This window comes from Arvicanthis niloticus, chromosome 7 (assembly GCF_011762505.2).
Source record: "Arvicanthis niloticus isolate mArvNil1 chromosome 7, mArvNil1.pat.X, whole genome shotgun sequence".
NCBI classification, from domain to species: domain Eukaryota; kingdom Metazoa; phylum Chordata; class Mammalia; order Rodentia; family Muridae; genus Arvicanthis; species Arvicanthis niloticus.
Genome location: NC_047664.1, coordinates 77,356,448 through 77,379,925, shown reverse-complemented (window position 1 = coordinate 77,379,925; position 23,478 = coordinate 77,356,448). Strand labels below are relative to the sequence as shown.

The 23,478-nt window shown below is 43.7% G+C and overlaps 1 protein-coding gene across 10 annotated transcripts in view; it reads right to left on the bottom strand.

Moving 5' to 3' along the window:
* Positions 1-23,478, bottom strand: part of Cracd (capping protein inhibiting regulator of actin dynamics) — a 219,521-nt gene that overhangs the window by 187,321 nt on the left and 8,722 nt on the right. For 9 of the 10 annotated variants that reach the window (XM_076938682.1, XM_034509490.2, XM_076938684.1 and 6 more), the window contains exon 2: positions 6,027-6,117. The exons of the other annotated variant lie outside the window; for it this stretch is intronic. The gene's annotated coding sequence lies outside the window, so the exon portion shown is untranslated. The remainder of the gene's footprint in view (positions 1-6,026; positions 6,118-23,478) is intronic. 10 annotated transcript variants of the gene reach the window in all.

Below are 23,478 nucleotides of genomic sequence, written 5' to 3'. Positions count from 1 at the left end.
TGAGCCAACAAACATTTCTTATGAACATTAATGCTGGGTTTCAGATGTCTGTAAATTGTATTTACAACAGTTCAACTTAAAAAACTTTTTCCTGTTATAGACTCTGCTTACTTAGAGAGGCTTACAAAAAGGGTGCACCGTGCACTCGAAGAACCCAATTTAGCCTATTCATTCAACTAGTCTCTCTCTCTCTCTCTCTCTCTCTCTCTCTCTCTCTCTCTCTCTCTCTCTCTCTCCTCTCTTAGGAGTAAAACTGTGCATGCACCACTAACAACACACTTTCAGGCTGTCACTTGGCTGCAGCTTAGTCATAACACAGCATAAATGCCATTTCATCTTGGAAATGCTCCAGGGCACACAAGAAAACAGTATTAATTTCAAACTGCTATTGATATCAAAATGCTGATAAAGAGTCACACATGTGTGTAATTTGATCTAAGGTTACAAGATAATTTTGGTAAAAGAGGAAACGCATGGGCAGGCCTGGTGTGTCGTGGGAAGTACACACATTAGGAACTTTGGGGGACATTACTATTCCATAATGTTCTAACCACAGCAGCCACCCCTGTGTATGAGGGGCTGGTGTCCTCATTACTAAACAGTGGGTGTCTTTAGAAGCAATAAATATTTTAAACATTGTCACTTGGACTTGCCACTGGAGCCATCTGTTGATGAGAGAGGGGCACCCGTTTTGTAACCGTATCTTCTGGAAAGCTGACCTCCTTAAGAAGTTGGCTTATCACCAACACTTGCCATAGTAGGGCGGTACTAGGGTTCGAAGCAAGTTCCATAAGTGTGGGAGCCATTGTTCAGGTCAATAACTAGATTTTTGATTATACACCAAAGAAAAAAAGAATTCAGAACCACCCATACAAGAACATGCACATGTGCATATGTGCACTATAAAGTTACTTTAGATGATGTGAGACTTTGGGGGCAGACTTTGGCATCTGATCTTTGGACTTATGCCATAAAACACCCCCAGACACATAAAAATCTGGCACAATTGAACATTTGATCGAGTGCATTTGGAAACAAATGATGCAGGAAAATTTACAGATGTCCCACCTAGAACCATTTGCATCACCTAGGAAAAATAGCACTTTGATAAGAAGGCAAGGCCCCATTTCCAGAGGTCAGCCAGAGAGAGGATTTCGGGATGATCTGTTTTTATGCCCGCATTTCATTTAATGTGGTTCTGAAAAGCGACTTAATAAATGAGCCTTTGGCTAATGAGGTAAGCTGTCAGTTACCAGTAATGGCATTTCTAAAGTCCAGTCTTCCTTATCCTTTTGTGTGTCTCCATCCCAGGCTGCCTTCCAGAGCTCAGACTCTGATTATTCAAGGTGTTAAGCTGGCCAAATTTAGAAGCATATAGAGCTTGTTAAAAGATGAACATTATACCTTATAATGGTATTACAGTGTCCACTGACGTTTTGACATTTCAAAAGAAGAGAAAGATAAAAAAGAAAATTTAGAAACCAGACATGGTGGTATATCCTCACAATTCTAATACTTGGGAGGTTGAGGCAGGAGAATTGCCATGAGTCTGAGACCAGTCTGGACTATCTAGGGAGTATGAGGCCATCTGGGAATATATAACAAGACTTTCTCAAATTAAAGAAAACTATCACTAGGGGGCTGTCAGATCTAAGCATGGATTTGACACAGATAAATAATTTTAGTCAGAAAGGACAGACAAAAACATCCTGGCCAGGGGGAGGATGTGAGGTGATTGTTTAAGTGTGACACATAAAAAAAAAATACTTTTAATTTTTTCACAAACTCAAAAGGTGAATCCTTCCATAGATTCTTTTAGAGTTGACCACAACCTTCTGCAACACAGAGAACTGAAAAGCCCGTTCAGTCCCTGCTATAAAGTTGTTTTAGGAAAACCTCCAGAGCCTGGTGTGTGGGCCAGCACAGTGCCCCTAAGGTGGCCTCCCTTGCCTTGGCAAAACATATTCAACTCCACAGGGAAAAAACCTTCAATCCCTAGCCAAGAATCTGTAGACTTAATTTCCTGAGAATCCTAACCTCACCTGATCCGTGTCTCTTGTTCCATCCTTCATCCTTTACAACCTGGGCTGGACAAACAAGGCAGTCACTCCTCCATCCCCTGACATGCTTTTATGCTGCTCCCATGCCAGAGTAGAACTGAATAACTGCACCCATGGTTAACTCTGTTCAAACAGGCTACTGGATAACTTTCCCCAAGATGGCTCGTAAAAAAGCACCGTCACCAAATGTGGTCTTGAACCTAGATAAGACCAGACAACAGAAGCCCAAGAGAAAGGGAAACTTGCAATTTTCTTATCAAAAGAAGAGACCAGAAGCTAGGAAGATGAATCAAATAGAAAAGCATTTGCTTTGCAAGCACAGAGATCTGAGTTGGATCCTTGGGTCTTTATTTTTTAAAAAGAAAAAAGCCTGGGGTGGTGACACTCTTGAGATCCCAGGTTTGAAGAAGCAGAGACAAGAGGGCCCCTGGGGCCAGCCATGCTAGCTTAATAGTGAGCGCTAATAAATAATTCAGTGAATTATGAATATTAGCATTTCAATCTAGGTGTTAACAGCAAATATAGACAATACAAACTACAAAACGGTTAATTCATGCTGACATTCTCATCCAACAATTGCGGGATTTAACTCATTTCCCTGGGACGAATCTAGTAAAACAACAATATAAGAGGACAACAGCTGGGTGGTGGTGGTGCACGCTTTTAATCCCAGCACTTGGGAGGCAGACGCAGGCAGATTTCTGATTTCGAGGCCAGCCTGGTCTACAAAGTGAGTTCTAGGACAGCCAGGGCTACACAGAGAAACCCTGTCTCGAGAAAAAAAAAAGGGGGACAACAACATTCTGTACAAGAGAAAGATGCCTTATTGTCTTTGCTACTGTAACAAAATAGTTACTAAAGTAACTTATGAGTGAAGCAGTTCATTCAGCCCACATGGCAGGGAAGTCACAGCTTGGAGGAGCCGGTCACATCATCACATTCAGAAGCAGAGTGATGAGAGATTCACACTAATGTACTTTCTCCACCCCCACACAGTCTTCCATCCTGTGCCTAAGGAATTAGTGCCACCCACAGTGGGCCCATCTTCCCATATCCATTAACTTAACTAAGGTAACAAGTGTGGCCAGAGGCTTGCCTTCCAGTTGATTCTAGATTCTGTCAAATTGACAGGTAGCATCAGACATCACTCCTAGAGGCTAGAGGTACAAGTCTCCAACCGCAAAATACCAACTACTTCTTAGTGGCCTTGTTTTTGCAGATCCTTACCTCATGAACGCTCGTTTGGAGAACCTGTCTTCTGGTGCTGTTGTGTCTCTCCAATTTCTTATCTTTTTCTTTAAAACCCAAGTAAAATAGATGCCCTCTCAAACTATATGTAAGCAGAGCCTTGTGGAGCTCTTACAGTCTCATGTTGTGCTCTCCCTAACTCTACTGCCATAGTACCCCCACTGTGGTTGAAAATATCAGTGCCTTTCTTATTCACCTTGAAAGCCTGAAAACCCACACACCAACTCTAGAAGCCATGTGAAGAGAAGACTAAGACAACCAATCAGGGTGCACAGGTAACCTGGATGTGGATTTAAGTTGGGTCAGATTTGTAGGAACTCTTCCACCTTAAGCAACCTGCCAGGAGGAAGAAATCTCTTTTAGTATCTGCAGATGTTAGTTACAGATTAACTGGGAAGTAACAAGTTAACCTGACCCAAAGTCTATATATCTCAAGGAGCTTCTGTACAACACAAAACGGAACTCAACCTCTGAAAGTTTTTCAATGGTAGACTTACAGATTTGTCTGGTGCCTTTCTGTAGGAATTATCTATTATGTATTGTGTGGGAGAATCACCTATCAATAAAAATCCAATGGCCAATAAGCTGAGGCAGTATTAGAAGGTGGAACATCTGGCAGAGAGAGAGGAACTCGGAACTCGGGGAAAGAGCCAGGCATGGAAGATGTCCCACCATGACTAGAAGGAAGTCAGACGTATGAAACTGAGGAGTGGTAACTAGCCATGCAGCAGACATAGAATAGTATAAACAGGTTAATATAAGTTATGAGTGAATCAGGGAACAAGCCTAGCTAATGGCCTATGAATTTATTAAATACTAAGCCTCTGAGTTGTTATTCGGGAACTGGTGTGTGGGTAGAGAAGCCCATAGTTACACCTTTCCCACTGAATTCATAACTTAATCTAACAAGTGGACATGCCCCCACTCTATAATTTGGGTATCAAAAGGAACAAAGCCAGGGCTGGCCAGATGGCTCAGGATAAAGGCACTTGCTGCCAAATCTGAGAACCTAAGTTCAACCCCCATAACCTACATGGTAGAAGAAGCGAACCAACAGCTACAAGGTGTCCTTTGACCTACCCACTCATACCACAGCTTCAGAGTACTAACTCCCTCCACACGCGCCCTCCCCATCCACAAACACACATATGCACACACATACATAAGACACAAACTCTATCTTTGTCTCTGTCTCTCTGTCTTTCTCTCTCTCTCTCTCTCTCTCTCTCTCTCTCTCTCTCTCTCTCCACACACACACACACACACACACACACACACCATAAGCCACGTTCAGCAGAAAGGTAGGTTACCAGCATCAGACCTGTGGCTCAGTGGAAAGAAAGTATAGTCCAGAAGCAAACACTGGCATTTAAAGTAAGATTGAATTGCCTTTCTGGGTTATTTCATTTTGTACATGTATTTCTTTGTACAACACTGAGAATATGCTTTTCCAACACTTTTCACGGGAGTGTGCCAAATAGCAAATGGCACTGGAAGCAAAAACAAGGTTGTCAAGTAAGGTTAAAAAACAATCAAGTCTTTTTTGATAAAATGGCACTGGAATAACCACATACCCAGGAGCCAGAGAATGAACCAGGAGTCTTACCTTAAACCACAGGAAAACACACCAGCCCCTAATGGACCTCATGCTTAAAATATGACCACTAAGACTATAAAGCATGCAGAAGAAAGTATGAACATTGGTTTTTATAACTACAGATAAGGTAGTGGATTTTTTTTTTTCAGGATAGGGTTTCTTTGTGTAACCCTGGCTATCCTGGAACTCTCTCTGTAGACCAGGTTGGCCTACAAACTCCTGCCACTCCTTTCTGATGCCTGAATTAAAGCCGTGCTCCACCAGCATCCAACAAGGTAGTGGCTTTTAGAGAAGATGCTCACGACATCAGCCATTGGGAAAGTTCAAATTAAACTAACAGGGAGATCTGAGCATGGTATGGTTCAAGGCTAGCCTTAGCAGCATGCCAAGTTTGAGGCCAGCTTCTATCTCAAGCTAGCACGCAAACAAACCATCACAATGTGATACTACCTCATGCTCACCAGCACGCTTGGAATGAAAAATGATGGACAGACTGGGGGGCGATACAGTGACGTGGTACTTTTGTGCTATTCATGAGGCCCTGGGGTTCATCCCAGTATTGAAAAGAGAAGAGAGATAATAAAGGTTGGACAAACTGGAACTGTGATACACGGTAGGTAAGCATGCAAAATTGTGTAGTCGCCTGGGGAAAAAGGGTTGGCAACTTCTCACATTTTTGCTTTCTTTCGTCTTTGATTATTTGAGGTGGTTCTGGGAATTGAACCAAGAGCCTCATACACACTAGGCAAGTGCTCCAGTACTGAGCCATAACCCCAGGAATTTTTCTAATATTAAAGACAGAGGTTCCCAATGACCCAGCAGCTCTATTCCTAAATGTAGGTTCAGAGACCGAAAAAAAAAATGGTGCTACATAATATATTGTCCCCAAATGTTCAGAACTTTATAACTGTTTCAAACTGAAAACAGAGCTGTGGTTTGGCTCAGCAGTTAAAGGACTCTGACACCAAGACGGACAATCTCTGCTCAGCTCCTGGAACCCACACAGTGGAAGACGAGGATCAACCACGACACGTCGTCCTCTGTCCTTCGCACTGCGGCACGTGTGTCCACACACTTACACAAAATAAAAAAATAAATATAAAGATGAGATGACAACTCACATTCACTAAGTGATGAACAGATAAATACGTGAGCCACACCGGTGTGATCGAATCGTATCGTGAGAGAGCAACGAAGAAAATCCCATACAATCTGTAACACAGGTAAGACGTTAAGTTAAACAAACCAGCAATCATCAAAGGCCTCACACCAACACGCCACATTAGCTTCATACGTCTGTGCAGGGTTCAGTACATGCAAATCTATCAAGACAACGTTTGTCAAGGGCTAGGGAAAGGGAGTAACAAGGAATGGGGATTAACAGCTTCATTCTCAAATCAGTGAAAATAGTTAACTGTAAGTATTTAAAAACCGTATATATTTTTTAAAAAGTAAATCATAAGCTTTAAATGTGTGAGTTTTATGGTGTGTGAATCATATCACAATAAAATTTTGTTAAAGGAAAAAAGTCGGAAATACAGATGGAATAAAAATTAATAATTCTTTCTTAACAAACTAGGAAGCAACGACATGGTAGGAATTAAGGCCCGGCTTCTAGGCCCTGTCTTTCATGCCAACGACTTTAACTGAGTTTCTTCCTGTTGACTGTGAGAGAGTGCAACCGTGGTGTGTGCTACAACAGAGCATAAAGCCGCGTGCTCTGTCATCCACTCAAAGCGTCATGGACACTTCCATGGCACACAGATAGCCATGTACGAATTGTGAGATTTTAAGAACAAGCAGAAGCACAGCTCTTAGATGAATCTCAGTCACTAGTTAGATTTTACCTAATATTCCAATCTGAAACTTCTGTAAGAAGTAAAAGGGAAAACACACGTGAGCCACGGGGGTGCACATCTGAAATCCCAGCACTTAAAAAGCTGTGGCAAAATTGAGAGGTAGGTCAGCCTGGGCTACACAAGGAGACTGTTAAAAGAGAGAGGGAGAGACAGGGGAGGGAAGGAGGGCAGAGGCAAGAACTTCTAGCTACTAAGTGGAATTGTTAACATCCCCATACTTAAAGGTGAAGGCAAACAATCTAAATCTCCCCTTTAACAAGATAAACATGACTTCAGATGGAAGAGCAAAGACTGGACACAAACATTCACTCCAGCCGGTCACCATAGAAACCAATGATTTTCTGCTCTTGAAACACGCAAGTCATCTTTCTGAAGAGATGCTAGGTGCTTCAGGTGCATATCACTGTTATTAGTGACTTTCTTGTAAAGGCTCAATTTTCTCCTGTCCTGAGTTATCATAGGTCTGTCTACCTTCGTGTAAGAATATTAGGAGAATAATTCTTACCCCAAAGAAGCAAGGTCCTTGATTATTGGAAGTCCAAGGTGCAAATAGGGCATTGTGTGGGCTATTTCGATTCAGGCAGTATTAAGAGAAGGGTCCAATTTGAAAGGTCACACAAGATCTGACAAGGTAACAATGACAGCAAACACGAGACAGGCCTAGCCAGACACAAAACACAGACTAGACATCTGCTAGGTAAGAACGGAGATTCTTTGCCTCTCTTGAGACCCCTACACACGTCACCTGTCTGAGAGCCCCTGGGCTACAACATCATTCAGAGTTAACCAACAGACTCTGCTCAACCAGAAAAGGACAGGCACAAGTGTTCACAAGGAGATGGCCTGGAAGCACTTTAATTTTTCCTCCCCATGAATGCCATCTGGAAGCAGGCAGAGCTTCCACATGTGTCCTAGAAATCAAGCCAGGGGACTGCAAATGGGAAGAAACTTCAGATACTTGGGCTAATATACAATATACATATACATCATATATATACATATATGTATACATATACATCATATACATATACAGTTTCTCCTTGCTCTCCTGACTTCTCCCCTCTCCTTTCCCCTCCCCTCTCCTTCTATCTCTCTAATTTCTCCTTTGATTTGATCTATTTTCTCTTTGGAATAGGGAAAAGCATTAGAGATATCTTTTTCACTCCTCCTCAGTATTCTGGCCCCTTTCTACTGCCCATACCCAGCAAGATGAAGGGGCTTCCCTGTCCTTCCCTCCCCTACCATGAAACGATCTCCTGTGACTAACAGTCACAGTAACATGCTCTGTGTGTGTGTGTGTGTGTGTGTGTTGTGATGTGAGCATGCATGTGTGTGTTGTGTGTGCATGCGTGTGTGTGTTTGTGTGTGGTGTGTATGTGCGGTGTGATGTGTGCATGCATGTGTGTGTGTGTTGTGTGTGCACGTGTGCATGTGTGTGTGGTGTGTGTGTGCGTGTGCATGAGTGTGTCTGTGTGGTGTGTGTGTGTGTGTGGTGTGTATGTGCGGTGTGATGTGTGCATGCATGTGTGTGTGGTGTGTGTGTGCGTGTGCATGAGTGTGTCTGTGTGGTGTGTGTGTGTGTGTGTATGTCTGTGTGTGTGGTGTACTGTGTGCGTGCCTGCGCGTATGTGTGTGGTATACTGAATTAAGCACCTTCTTTTAAGGTATTCCGTCTTTATTCCTTTCTATTGAAAAGCATATGAGGTTGATTTTAACAAACTTTATTTTTGAACAAAAATCAAGGTTCTAGAACTGGACAGCATCTCACACTGGAGTAGGTTCTGAGTGCCCTTCTCCAGCAAAGTGCAGGTTGTATTTATAGCCAGAGAAAATGAAGCAACATACACAAAGGCACCCTCATGGGCAGCAGTGGGCATTTGCCTTATTTGGTCATAACTTGGCAGCTGGAGGTTCCATTGCTATGATTGGCTAAGTCTCAGTTGCTTGGTGACAAGGATATAGTCTTAGTTTAGGTTATACATTTTACGTGTGGGGGTGAAGATATATGCACACATACACATGAGTACGGTTCTTTATGTATGGAGACTGCCTGCCTGGGGTCAAATGTTAACACAAGAGTACAAAACAGATATAGGCCAAACTTCTCAGTGCTAACCTCAGATGGCTCAGTGCTTTCTCCCAGACCTCTGCCAGAATGAGCTCACCAGCTGGTCTTCCTGAGATCCACCACACTTGCCCACACAGAGCCCAGGACAGACTCCATGGGAGTGTCTCTGCATGGATGTATTCATTCTTCCTTGTTTTAAATCCCATCTCTACTAATGACTTAAAGTCTGTCTCCAGCCCTGTTCAATTCACCCAAATCCAAACTCACTCATTTTACCACCTACACATCAGTGTCTGCTGGGCACCTGCTGGGTTTCCTGCACTGCCATAACAAAGGACTACAGCCTTGTGGCTCAAAAGAACATAAATTTATTCCTCACACTTCAGAGGTGAGATGTGAAACAGGGCCACATCTCCTCCAAAGCTCTTAAGAGAGTCCTTCCTTTTGGCTTGGAGGAGCATAAACTCCAACCCCTGAACATCGTCACACAGGCCTGTGTTGTGTCTTTCTGGCCCTCTTCTTCTATGAAGACACAAGCCTTTGGATTTAAGGATAAACCACAGCACAAGATCATCTTCAAGATCCTTAACAAAGCACCTGTCTAGTTTCTTTACTTGTTGCTGGGATAAAAGACTGACAAAAGCAACGGAAGGCAAAGGGTTTATTTTGGTGCACAGGTCAGGGTAGCCCACCATAGCAGGAAGTCAAGGTATCAGGAGCTTGTTACACCATAGTCACAAACAGGAAACCGAGAGAGGCCAACAATGCATCAGCTCCCTCCCTAGATTTTATGTTATCCATGATCTCACTTAATGGAATGGTTGAGGGGATACCTCAACTAAAGCAATCAAGGCAATTCCCCAAAGGCATTCTCAGAAGCCCTTCTCCTAGGTGATTCTAGATTTTGCCACATTAACAACTAATACTGACCATCACAGCTCCTTATCAACTTCACACACAATCATTCTTAAACCACAATATTCCACCTTTTGTCCCTGTAGTCTTTAAAAATTCCAACACTTTAAAAGTTCAAAGTCAACTGTGAGCTCCAACACACTTCTTCCATAAAATGGCACAAAATAAACCATCCCATTAATAAGAGAAGAGTAGAGGCACAGTGGAGGAAGACAGGGCGAAAATCAGACCAAAACTAGCCAGAGAAAGAAAATCCTGGCACTCCTTGTTCAGCATCCAGGGCTTACAACGCAATTAACTGGGCCCAGAAGGGAATGAACAGCCACGCACCCAGGTCTTCTTCTACCCATGGCACTCACAACCTCTCTCTTGGGCTGGCTTCACCTCTTGCCCAGAGCTCTTTATCGGATAAATTGTGGCACCTCTGACCCCCTGAAGTCTCCAGTGCTATTGTGGTTTCACTTACAGTGTGATGTAATGACTCTCAAAGACTCCAACCATACCACACAGTTTCAACTAAGCTGTTCTCTGGGACCCACACCACCCCTAACCTCCATTCCTTCATAAACAATGCTACTGAGTTCTGCCACCAGCTCAGGATGGAACTTAACTCCCTTGGACCACAGCTGTACCAGGGCTTGTGGGGGTGGGGGCTGGGGATTCTCTTAGCAGTGACTTTCAAAGAACTGGAATCCCTGTCGCCTTGGGCTTTCCTTTAATTAAATTCCAATCTTCACAAGACAGAGCCTCTGATGGAAGAAGCACTTTCAGTTATCCTGAGGCAACACAGGGGGTTTCCCTCCAGTGTTGCAGATTTCTTGAACAATTACAGCTGTCCTCACATCAGTTTGACTGTCCACTTGTCTGGAAATTTCCTCTTCCAAACAAATCTGTTAAGTTTAAATTCAACCTCATTCAAGTTCTCAGGACATAGGCAAAAATAATGCCACATTCTTAACCAGATGTTCCCTTAAGGTTCCTATTCCCATTCCTGGTGGAGTTCTTAATCCCCTCTGGGCCTCCAGTGTCCACGTTCACCTCGATAGTCTTATCCTCCAGGTTCTTATCAGAATGACCCCTAAAGTTCTGCTTCCAGCATACTATGGCCCAAAGTTCCAAATTCTTTCACGTTCCAGGCAGAAAACCATTCTAAAGGCTCAAGGACTATATGGTCAGGATTATAAAAAACAAAAAGCAAGCAAACAAACGAAAAAACAGCCCCACTTCTTAGGGCTGGGCTCTGAGTTTCTTTTGCTGTTGCTGAGATAAAATATCCTGACAAAAGCAACTTCAGGGAGAAAGGCTCTATTCTGGCTCACAGTCCTGGGTTACAGTCCATCACAACCATGAAGCTGGTCACATAGCATCCACAGTCAAAAAAGCAGAGAGGGACAAATTCAATGTTCCCTTTGCTGTTCCTACAAGGGAATAGTGCCATCCACAGAGGGTAAGTCTTCCCACCTTGATGAACTCAAGGATATGCCCACATGCCCTTGCTCAGGTGACTCCAGATCTGTGAAATTGACAACACTAACCACATCAATACTTCCACAAAAACTCTAATCGTAAATATTCCAAAGTCCCAGGTAGACATGAGGTTTTGAGGGCCACTATTCAACCCACTATAGTATCTTGGGCCACCCTCAGCCAAACTCTTGATGACTCCTTCAAATCAAAACAGAACATCCAGGCCTGCAACAACGGAGTCACCACTGCCGTTGCCTTCTGTGCCTCCTCCTCACATTTGAGGAACAAAGATTGCAAAGTTGCTTTTACATTGGCTTTAGACCTTAAACTACAGTGGAAAATTCCTCATCTAGACTCGGAGAGCTTTGATGTGTACTTAACAATGCTCAGAAAAAAAAAAAGGTAGAAGCAATAATTTAGTTGCCATATTTCTTATCTCTTGATCAATTGTCAAAACTGAAGAACTTCCTAGTACAGTTGTGCACACACACACCCTAGTTCCAGTATTCATGAGGCAGAAAAAGTGGGATCATGTGTTCCAAGCTTGCATTGGCTACATGGTGAGACTGTCTTGAGACAACCCGGACTACCACCATCACAGCAGAAACCAGCCAACTGCTAGGTGGTGCTGAGTTTACAGCTCCTCCACACACTGGACGGCACCCTTCAAAAGTGTCTGTTCGAGTGTTACTCAAGACAGTGAAAAAGTAGAAACAACCCAATGGAGTGTTACTTGTCCATAAAATAAGAGTAAATCTTTGACATACACTAAGACATGGATGAAGCTTGACCCCTTTAAGCTACGAGTTAGGGACAAAAGGACTCACGTGGTACAGTCCCACTTATATAGGATGTGGAACTCTAGAACAAAGAGGTGGCTGAGTCTGGGATCAGTAGGACTGAGGAGTCTCGTTGTTCAATAAATGAGTAAGCTAGCATGTGCTGGGATAACAAAAAGGTTCTGGTGAGGGACAGAAGTGATTAGACAACACTGTAAATGTATCTAATACTACTGGGCTGTACATCTAAAACCGGCTAAAATAGTAAAGTGTATGTCATGGATAATTTGTTACAACTATAAATAATAATAATAATAATAATAATAATAATAATAATAATAATAACAATGACAACAACAACAATGACAATGACAACAATAATAACAATAATAATACAACTACTCCTACCTGGCCATGAGCCCAGCAATCAAGTCAGGACAGCACCCACGCAGTCTGATGATGATACAGTGGCCTAAGCCATATCTCACCGAGGTTGTAGAAAGTATTGAGGAGCCAGGACTCATTCACCAATAGAAGCATGAGGCTAAGACCAAGGCACCTCCAGGGACCTCAACCACCTAGCAAGTCTCTAAAGAAGGATGGTGAGAAAGCACCGGCCCTCTGTGTGATCACGAAGGGCTGTGTAAGCAGGCTCCAGAAGCCTGTGTCTTTCCCAAGGACTCAGAGTTCTCATCCTCTTCTATCTGGATTATCTCCCTTGTCTGTTGCCAAGCAGACACCTGGTCATCCTGATTCTGGGTACCAACCTCAGATGACTTCAGTCATCACAAACAACTGTGACTATCCTGTGCCCTGACAAGAGACTGCAAAAGAGTTCTGTGTTCTGTGGTGCCAAGGTTGACATTTTGGGTGAGTCTGTGTGAGGTAGCACCAATTAAAGGTGACAACAGAAAGCCAGATGGGGAACAGTGGAAAATGGAAAGGTTGAGAGTCGTGAGGCAGCTCTTTAAAAAGTGTGAATATTGGCCAGGCATGGTGGTGCACACCCTTAATCCCAGCACTCAGGATGCAGAGACAGACAGGTCTCTGTGAGTTCCAGGCCAGCCTGGTCTACAATTACATAGAGGTTTCCCTGTCTCAACACAAACAAAGTGTGAATGAATGAGCAGAAAAGATGAAACGGTATTTTCAAAAGGAAGTAAGTGCCTCCCCCATGTGTGTTTGTGTGTGTGTGTGTGTATGTATGTCTCTCTGTGTAGTATGTGTATGTGTGTATATGTGTGTACATGCTTTTGTGAATAGTGTATGTGTGTATGTGTGTGTATGCACATGTCTCTGTGCATAATGTGTGTATATGTGTACATGCACATGTCTCTGTGTGTAGTGTGTGTATGTGTGTGTGTGTTTATGTAGTGTGTATGTATGTTGATAAAGGACAAGTGAAGATATTAAGAAAGAAAAGCACTGGTGAGAAGTGGGCAGAGTCTAAGGATTAAGTTCCTGATGCCCAGTGGTGGGGCACTTGCCCTAGGTTCAATCCCCAGTTAAAAAAACAAAACAAAGCAAACAAACAAAAAACACTCAGCCTATACTCCTGCCCTCAGAAAGAGGAGGCAGGAGGATTCCTGTGAATTCAAGACCAGCTTGGAACCTTTTCCCAACAAACGAACAAAATTCAGAGTTGCTGAGTGGAAGGAAGGAAATAAGTTAAGAGAGTAATCAGTGTCTGGGCTTTGGAAGTACATGAACATCTGAGGAAATGAGGAGGAGGAGGAAGAGGAGGAGGAGGAGGAAGAGGAGGAGGAGGAGGAAGAGGAGGAGGAGAAGGTGGCAGCACTAAGTGAGATAAAAGCCACTGGGAAGGTGTTCTGCTCAGTCCCCAAGGCAACAAAGAGCCACAGAAAACCTAAGGCTCTGGGGTTATTAAGGAAAATGTTTGAGGTTTAGGAAGAGAAACAAGTTCCTGTTGGATTTCCCAAAAGGCAAGAGGCCAAGTCACTCAGAATGAAGTCAGTGTCAAAGTGAATGAAAAGGCTTTGAAAACTCTGGTAAGGAGTCAAAGACAGTAAAATCACATGTCACCATAACTGGAAAACTCCACCACTGATCTATGTGCCTGGTTTGGTTTTTTTTTGTTTGTTTGTTTTTTTAATGGCATAATGGGTTTTTGAAATTTTCTTTCATTGGATATAACTGTAAACATTTATGGGATATAGCGCAATTGTTAGTGAGTAGACCACTGAAACCCCTTTACCCTTACAAATGGCAATGGACACAGAACACAACCTGTAATTCTACAGTAAAAAGAGAGCTGGAGACTGAGATGCACCGCTGGGTCTGCCAGCCTGGGGCTAGGGCAGTGTTCTAGGAAGGCTGCTGCTGCCGAGTGCTACCAGGCTAGCTCATCAGCCTACTCTGAAGATAGGGTGGGTGAAACAGGAAAGTTTGCAGGCAGGACTCGGCCTATTACCCTCTGGTGGTTTGAAAAAGGATGCCCCCTCATAGGCTCATATATTTGGGTCCCCAATTGTTGGAACTGTTTGGAAAGGATTAGGAGGTGTGGCCTTGTAGGAAGAGGTGTGTCACCAAAGGCAGGCTTTGAGTTTCAAAAGCCTACACATTCCCAGTTAGCTCTCTCTGCCTCTTGCTTATAGATCGAGACATAAGTTCTCAGGTACTGCTCCAGTGCCATGCTTGCCTGCCTGCTGCCATGTTTCCGTACCGTGATGGTTATGGACTCTAACTCTCTGAAACTGTAGGTCCAAGTAAACTCTTCCTCCTATAAGTTGATTTGGTCCTGGTGTCTTCTCACAGCAATAGGAAAGTAATTAAGACAGTCCTTCCCAGTACACTCAATAAGCTGTTCTTAGCTCAGGGGTGGAGCACAGGAAACCCTGAGTCAATTCCCAGCACAAAGGGAAAGAGGTTTCTAATAAAGTTTCACCAACGTTTATCACTAAGAAAGTAGTGAGGTTGGAAGACAAAGCTTATCAGAGAGGGAAGCTGTGGTTTGCAGAGCTGTATGCAAGAAACTCACAGCATAGTGACTATGGAATAGACCAAGCTGTGCCTGTTATTTTTTGTCAACTTGACCCAAGGTAGAGTCTCCAGAGGAAAAGGAACATCTAAGGAGGAAGGGCCTCCATCAGATTGGCCTGTGGGCATGTCGATGGTGCATTTAAATTAATGATTGACGTAGCAGGGCCTAGCTCACTGTGGGAGGTGTCAGCCCTGGGAAGATGGTCCTGGGTCCTATAAGAAAACCATAGGGAGCAAGCTAGTAGGAGCTGTTCCTCCATGCTGGAGTCCAGCCTCCACTGGACTGGACTGTGACATGTAAGCCAAGGAAACCCTTTCTTCCCCCAAGTTGCTTTGGGTCACGGTGTCTATCATAGCAATAGAAGCAAACTAGAACTGAGGTCATAAAGCCTATGACTTCCTCCTTCAATCTTGAATCCTGGTTGTGCAAGCATTGTCTCTCCTCTTTACATAATGCCAAAATATTCATAAGTGTTCCATGAAATAAGCTCTACTAAGACCAGGGTTGGAAAAGTCCACTTTAGCAAAAAAAAAAAAAAAAAAAAAAAAAAAAAACCAACAACAACAAAAAAACCCCATGAAATCCTTATCTCTTTCTTCTCTCATTGCAATGATGAAGAAAGCTTTGAAATTTACCCTGAAGTGTTCTGAGCTCTGGGACAGATGCTCATGCATTCACAGAAGGTCAGAAAACACCACATGCTTCTGACCTGGGGCAAAGCACTGAGACACTTCTTTCACACTGAAATAGCATTTGGTGTAGCAAAACTGAAATACCTGCAGAGGAAATACATGTTTCCCTATTGCCTTTTAAAGGTACATGTGGTTTCCAACCAACCAAATACAGAAACTGTAGTTTGCAAAAATACCAGTAAATTGGGCTGCGTAAGAACAAAGCCAGGCAGGCTCCAGAAATGAAGCCCAGGGATTCAGTGTTTCCCTAGCATGTCCAAGGCTCTGGATTCAATGCCTAGCACTCACAGACAATTTGCACACGCATGCACACACATATACATATCCATACACATGCATTTCAAAATTCTAGTAACCAGGATGCTATTACAGCAAAGTGGTTTTATGATTTCATTTCCCTCAAAGGGAAGTTTAGCTATATCCAAGAACAACTCTTGTTCATTTATAAGAAAACGAAAACAGGGGCTGGAGAGCTACCTCAGCAATTAAGGACACTGATTCCTCTTCCAGAAGATTTGGTTCCCAGCACCCACATGGCGGCTCACAACTGTCTGTAACTCTAGTTCTAGAAGATCTGGATGCCCTCTTCCGGATTTCAAGGACACCAGGCACACATGTGGTATACACATACATAAAAAAAAAAAAAAAACCCAACTATACACAATTAATTAATTAATTAATTAATTATTAAAGGAAACAAGCAAAAACCTATACTCCTTGAATCTCTCTGTGCAACATCTGGGTCATACATTCTGAGACCTGAGATGCCACCCTCACCATGCTGTAAGCACCGAGCTGTGGATAATGGCTATATTTGTGTTTTGGTTTGCACCTTATTACCAATGCTAATTCTATAGTCCACTAAGAGTTACCAAATGCTATAAGAGCAGCTTTTTCTATGCAAGTCTCTAATCACTTGTAGCCCAGAGAGCCTTCATCTCCCATCTTGTCTCCACAAGGGCAATGTCAGAAAGCAATGCAATCTCTAAACCTGTTAATGTCCTTCAGCCTCACTCACTTAAAAAAATTAAACTTAAAGACAAAGGACCACTTACTGAAAACATACATCTCCCCCATGTAGTTTCACCTGAGATCACCTGTGATGGTTTGTATATCCTCAGCCCAGGGAGTGGCACTATTAGAAGGTGTGACTCTGTTTGAGTAGGTGTGGTCCTTTTGGAGTAGGCATGGTACTATGGGGGGGGGGTGGGCTTTAAGACACTCATCCTAGCTGCCTGGAAGCCAGTCTTCTGCTAGCAGCCTTCAAATGAAGATGTAGAACTCTCAGCTCTGCCTGCACCATCCCTGCCTGGACACTGCCATCATCCCACCTTGATGATAATGGGCTGAACCTCTATACCTGTAAGCAGCCTCAATTAAATGTTGCCCTTTATAAGACTTGCCTTGGTCACGGTGCCTGTTCACAGCAGTAAAACCCTAACTAAGGCATCACTCTTGAAGACAAGTTTCTGATGATTCATAGGAAGAGTTCGTCTTAATTCTAAGTCTCACTGAGTACAGAAAAAACATTCTTTGCCAGATGGAAAGAGTCAGCAAACCATACCTGGGCATTTTCTCCCTGTTTCTCCATGTAGGCTTCCAAGTGGTCGTAAAGACAATTAAGCCTTTAAGCAGACTAAACATCAGTTTTGGGTGGAAATTGGTTATTCAAGTCAAAAGGCATGCTTTTGGGGAAGCTTGGCTGTAACACTTGTTCTAAACAGAAGCTTTTGATCAAAAGCCACTGGATAGATGGAGCTGCAGCACTTAATCCTGACTCCAGAAGAAATCATCTAACTGACCCAGAGATGGTTGCCCACTGGGCTGGTGGATAGCTTTCTTGCCAGCATGAGCTAAGGGAACAATAGAATTCTATCCAGGGCAAAATGGACATCAGAACAGAAGCAGTGTGGCCAGGAACAGCAGAGGATCTGCATGCAATGAGGGGAAGCCAGCCAACTAAGAAAAAACATGAACAGGGAAGTTACGGAAAGTTCTGGAAGGCAACACAGGGAAACCACATCCAACACCATTAAATGTCAGATGTTGTGAGAACAGGAGGCTCAACACCTGGCAGGACTTACCCATGGCTTTGCCCCACCAACTTCCAGGAGGAACATTTATAAACCCACAGTCTAAATCCAGGTGGGGACTCAGACACTAGGTTCATCTTGGGCACCTTCGTAAAACATCAGTAATAGCCCCGTCTCCAGGAGAAGCTAAACGCATGCTTGCTAGTATTATTTCACAGTAACCTCCTTTCACCTTCATAAATAGGCTAGTTAAAAAAATATATGGGAACTGTCCAGAGAATGAAAAGAAAGGCAGGACAGGAATGTTTGTAAATCATCTATCTGCTGATTGATATCTAGATACATGAGCCATACAACTCAACAGCAAAGAAAAGCAAAAGAAGGAGGAGGGAAGGGAAGGAGGGAGGGAGGAAGGGAGAGAATGAAGGAAGGAAAATATCTAACTCAAAAAATGAGCCAAGGGTTTAAACAGACAATTCTCCAAACAGGATACACTAATGGCAAGTAATCCCACTAAAAGGATATTCAAAGTGATTAGACTTACAAATCAAAAGCAAAATGAGATTACAGCTCTCATTCATTAGGGTGACAAAACATGTCAGAAAGAGACAGAAGACAGCAAGTACTGGTGAAGATATGGAGACTAGAATTCTCCACCGTTGCTTTCAGGAATACAAAATGATGCAGTGACCATGAGATTTTGCTTGAAGAGCTCTCAGAAAGTCAAACACAGAATTGCCAGATGGCCCAGCACTGCACTCTTGAGTATATCCAAAGAGTAGAAAGCAGGATACAGCTGCTGTATATCCACCTTCATGGCTCCTTTATTCACAGTGGCTAAACATCCACCAAACGAAAAATGTGTGTGTATGTTCTGAAAAGATAAATGTATCTTTAATCTTTTATATACATTCAATCGTATCATATACATTGTTGAAGAAGAAAGGTGGTACATACTCTTGCATGGATGAACCCTAAAGAGATGTGAAATGGATAAATGAAACCCCCAAACGCAAATGTTGTAACACCCGGAATAGACGAACTCCCAGCAATGGGCCAACTGGCCCAGAGGACGCCACACAATTGCAGTAAAAGCAGGAGAGACTCTGCTCAAGCAAAGTGGAGGAGAGATGACTCCTGAAAACTGTCCTATGACCTCGACACACATGCCACCCACCTCCAAGTGTCCAGATGTAGAACATGGTGATAGGTGGTTGCTAGGTTTAATATTCTGAGTATCACAAATGCCAATGAGTCACACATTTAAAGAGGTGTGGATGGTGCAGACACCAAACCCAGATACTACTGCTGATACCAAGATGTACTTACAGACAGGAGCCCTCTAAGAGGCTCTGCCAGCACCTGACCAATACAGACGCAGGTATTCACAGCCAACCATTGGACTGAACCCCAGGGACCCCAATGGAAGAGTTAGGAGAAGGGCTGAAGGAGCTGAAAGGGTTTGCAATCCCATGGGAAGGACAACAATACCAACTAACCTGAACTTCCCACCCCCCAGAGCTTCCAGGGACTAAAACACTAAAACCAAAGAGCACACACGGGTCAGTCCATGACTCCAGCTACATATGTAGCAGAGGACTGCCTCATCTGGCATCAGTGGGATCACTGATGAATAAAACAAAATGTCACCCACTATTATCTTCTAAGTGATAAAAGAAAATAATAAAACCAAGTGTTTAAAAAAATGAAAACAGAGAGGGAGATGAATGGTGTTCTGTTAAAGCATTTCATCACAATGTGGATAAAAGGGTTTTTTTTTTTTTTTGAACATTTGAAGAAAAAAAACCCAGAATGCTAGACATTCAATGTGATAAGCAAAGTGACTTCCCACACGCCTGTTAGCACAGCACAGCATCAGAGCAGAGCTGCCTCCCCGTGTCCCTCCTCTTCTTCCTCCTTGTTTTCTAGTTTTATACAAAGTAACAAAGCATTCTGAGGAAGACGGATGCATGCAAAAAATATGATGAGAATTTGACTTTAAAATATAAGTTACACTCTAACAAGGACTGTCAAAATGAAGTAATGTGGCGGAGGTGGGGAGACTAAAAACGTGGGGCTGAGCCAGAGACCCAGAAGGTCCCTGTCTTCACTAGAAGCAGCAGAGAAGTAGACTGCAAGCCTGAATGTGTAAACCACTCAGCCGCCTTCTTTGAGGACGAGAAGAGTTAAATAATTCACACAGGGCTGGTTTCACTGGCTGTGAAGTCTATCCCAGGACACAAAGCAGCACAGCCTGGATCCCATGCCAGCCAAGGTCAGGGATCACACCCAGACTATCTCTGCAGAGAGTCTACCAAGCTAGCTTCCCAGCACTGCAGACAGAGGCATGGGAAATCAACTGAAAACTAGACCATCTGTCAAAGAAGAGTGTAGTTCACCCAGCCCGGTATCTCCCACTAGAAACTGGCCACGCCTTGTTTCGTTCTGCTTTGTTTGTTGATTTGGGTGCTGAGGATTGAATCAGGACCTCATCTGGGCTAAGCGCACACACTGCCACTGGGCCACGGTCCCAGAACAGAACGAGCCGCCCGTGAGCATAGCCCTCTGCCTCTGTTCAGCTCTGTCGCCTCACCAATAGCAATGATGCTGAAGATAAATGTTTGCACTCTTCAGCCTTTTCACTTCAGTTGAGAAGAATAATCTGCAAACTAACGTAAAAGACCCCAGGCTAGACCCAGCTTATTAACAATTCTTAAAAAAAAAAAAAAAAACCATAATAACAGTGTAATGATTCTAACAGTCAAACAGTCTCCAAAGATGTGTTCCAATTGTAATTAAAACAGGTTTGTCCCAGGGCTCCTACTTCATTTAATTTATATTAAAGTAACTTACGCGAGCCCGCTGGTATATCAAACAGCCACCCTAAATCCAGCCAGTGAACTACTTAGTGCCTTCCCCTGTGCATGAGCCTCAAGGCTTGAGATGAATGATGTCCCGGGGCATTTTCTTTCCGTGGCACTAAAGAAGGCAGTCTGTATGTAGTGGGGTAGTGGACTACTCTCTGCCCATCAGTGGCCACATTGCTGGATCTAATCAAGACTGTAAGAATATTTACTTAGAAATGGATTGTAATCAGTGTTGAAGAGACTGAACCCGTGGCTTTTCACTTAATTAGACTTAGGATTTTAGAATTGGAAGAGGTTACAAATATCCTCGTGGCTTCTTCTATTCCATTCAGACCTCCCTGGGCTACTCTACCTTTACACCAGGTGCCATTCCCTGCCTGACAGCACATTATAGACTTACAGGATAAAAGTGTCACCCATCGCTGTTTATCGTCCCTCTCTTGTAACAGAGCATCCTCTCCGCCATGAAAGTCCGGTGGGCAAACATGAACAACAGTCTGGGCACAGAGGCAGTCTCTGTCTCCGATGTCTACATCTGCCGGCTGGCTAACTCTTGCCCCTTCCACGTGAGATATTTGGGGCCCACAGCTATGAAGCAAAATGTCCAAGGTCAAGGGCACGAGGCCAATTAGAAGCAACACTGAGCCTCAGGACAGGGCCCACCCACCCTTAGAAAGCCAATGTGCTCTTCGAACTCCACCCTTAGAAAGCCAATGTGCTCTTCGAACTCCATGCCTGGGCATCCGCCATGGCAGGTGTTGCTTAGTCTGATCATGTTGCTATAGCAAAGTGCACAGACTGAGTGTGTTATAATCACAAAGATTTTTTTATTATGGCTCTGGAGGCTGGGAAGTCTAAGATTAAGTTCCCTGTAGGCTTGGTGTCCTGTAAGAGACGGCTTCGTGGTTTATTCGAGTACACTGTGTTCCACATAAGCTATGTTCCCCAGGGTGGTGATACGTCTCCATCTTCTTTCTACCTGTTAAATTCCTACTCATCCTTCAAGACCCTGCTCAAATATTCTTCACCCATGGATTTCCTCCTGCTCTTTCTTCACTTTTCCTCCACTCCCCAGAAACACGATTCCTTCCTCCAAGGTCTCACACCACTGTGACCCTCTAAGCTCTGCCCTGTCGGTCTTCTGTAGCCAAGTGTGAGTTTTTACGTTTACATTACCTAACAACTTCACGGTGTCCAGCACAAACAGCTGGAGTGGCAAGGGATGAGGGGATCCGCAGGGTACCTCCTGCCTTTCCACATTCAGTGAGACTCCTATCGCCAGTGCAGACCCCACCATTGCTGCTGCCCATGGAAGTGATCCAGTGGGGAAGAATCTTTTATTGCTAGACAGAAGATGCCATTAGTCCTGGCTACACGAGAAATCAGTGAGCAAACCGTCAGACATCGACAGAATGCATTGTTCAACGTAAGACACAATTGGGGGGTGGGGGAGTTGTTTTTATTTTGTTTGATTTCAAGTTAGAAACCATGACAAGGGGCTGCAGCGATGACCCAGAGGTTAAGAGCACTGGCTGCTCTTCCAGAGGACTAAGTTTTAATTCCCAGCACCCATGTGGCGGCGGCTCACAACTGTCTGTAACTCCAGTCCCAGGGGACTGAACATCCTCACAGAGACATACATGCAGGCAATACACCAATGTACATAAAATAAAAATAATTTAAAAAGCCCTGTGACAAACATAACTGAGGCCTACCATGTCACCCCCACGTAATCTAACCCTAAACTGTCATCCATACTACACAGGGGTCCCCAGCACATTCACAGTAGACACGCTTGGGCTCGAGGATGGAAATGGTCCTATTCACTGAAGTTCATAACACAGGACACAGGCAGTCATTTTCCTTACCCTAGGGTAACTCTATGGGAAGTCATGTCTGGTTTGGTTTTTCTGTACCCAGCACCAACCAGAACTATTTGTAAACCCACCCCCCCCCAAAAAAAAGCATAGGAAATGATAGGGAAAATGCATAGGAAAAAGTTAGAAACATGCCCGTATAACACCATCTCTGTGGTCAATATGTATCTTCTTTCCCTTGTTCTTTTAAAAAAGGACAGATTTGTGAATATTAACAGTGTCTGGATTGTGAGTTTAAGTGAAGCATCAGAGTTCCCTAACAAACTTGTTGTTCACTAGTTGTCCCTGGGAAGTAGATAACAAGCTGAGAATCACTAGACCTGAGCATGTCCCAGAAAGAAACTCTAGACGTGACGCCTCCTAACACAGACATCTTTAAGCCATCAATCATGGCCACAGTGGAGCTGCTTATAACCCAGAGCGCAGCTGCTCTGCCCACAGCTCACCCATGACTACCCAGAAGAAACACATGTTAAAGTGCCCACTTGGTTGGGCACCCTCTCTATCTTTCCCAGAGTTACAACTGGTAGGTAATGTGTTTTATTTTTGTTATTGTGTGTATGTGTTCACGTGTGTGCAGGGACATGCGCATGTGTGTGTAAGAAGGTCAGAAGTCAACACTGGGTGCCATCTTCACTCTTCGCCTCATTGCCTGAGACCTGGTCTCTCACTGAACTTAGAGCCCCGTCGGCCGGGCTGGTAAGTCCCAGGGGTCCTCCTGGCTCCACATCCCCAGCTGTGGGGTTAAAGGCATGCACCATCAAGTCTGGCCTTTTAACACAGATGCTAGAGAACACATAGGCACTTTTCTGCTATTGAGCCATCTCCCCAGCCACTATCGTCTAGTATTTTAATACGCTTTTCTCAGAACCTAATAAAGCTACAGGACCTCTGACCCATTTCAGAAGGTTAAACAAGCCTAAATAACATTATGAACATAATGAAGCCATCCTATCCTTGGATGACTGTGTATGGAAAAATTAGTATAGTGTAAACTACCTTCATATCCAACATA